This window comes from Sinocyclocheilus rhinocerous, unplaced genomic scaffold, assembly GCF_001515625.1.
Source record: "Sinocyclocheilus rhinocerous isolate Xijiao unplaced genomic scaffold, SAMN03320098_v1.1 scaffold4595, whole genome shotgun sequence".
Lineage (NCBI taxonomy): Eukaryota > Metazoa > Chordata > Actinopteri > Cypriniformes > Cyprinidae > Sinocyclocheilus > Sinocyclocheilus rhinocerous.
Genome location: NW_015662122.1, coordinates 80,396 through 80,974, shown reverse-complemented (window position 1 = coordinate 80,974; position 579 = coordinate 80,396).

The following is a 579-nucleotide window of genomic DNA, read 5'->3' as shown; positions in this document are numbered from 1 at the left end:
AAGCGCAGCATAATTTGAAATCACGAGTTTGTCAATCGCGCATCTCAGTGAAGCTGAACTCTCCTCCTGTCCGTATTCAATTTGCACGGACTGACCGTCATGCAGAGAACACGCGATCATGCAGGACACAAAACGCACACTTCACAAGATCTCACAGCTGGATTTGACTAAGTTTGCAAGGTTTTTGAAATTAGCTAGATGTTCATTAGTCATTCAAAGATTTGTTTAAATGATATAAATGCGTATTTGCTGAATGCTGATGGCAAACGAGAAAGTATTATAATGTTTGCCTTTTTTTTTACTAACAATATAAAAGCAATCGTTATAATACTTTTTTGTATACATTTTAATTCCTTTAACAGTTGTATCTGATTATTAGACAGACTTAGGCTATGTACACACGAAGCCAGAGCTTTCCCTATCCGATCTTTTTTTCCCCTCGTCTCAAGAAATATCTGCGTCCACACGAAACCACAAAACCGACACAAAACGATGTAGTATACATGCCAGACCAGTATGTGGCGCTGTAATTCTGACACAGAGATACACTAAAAACGGAGAAGAAGACTTGGACTATGC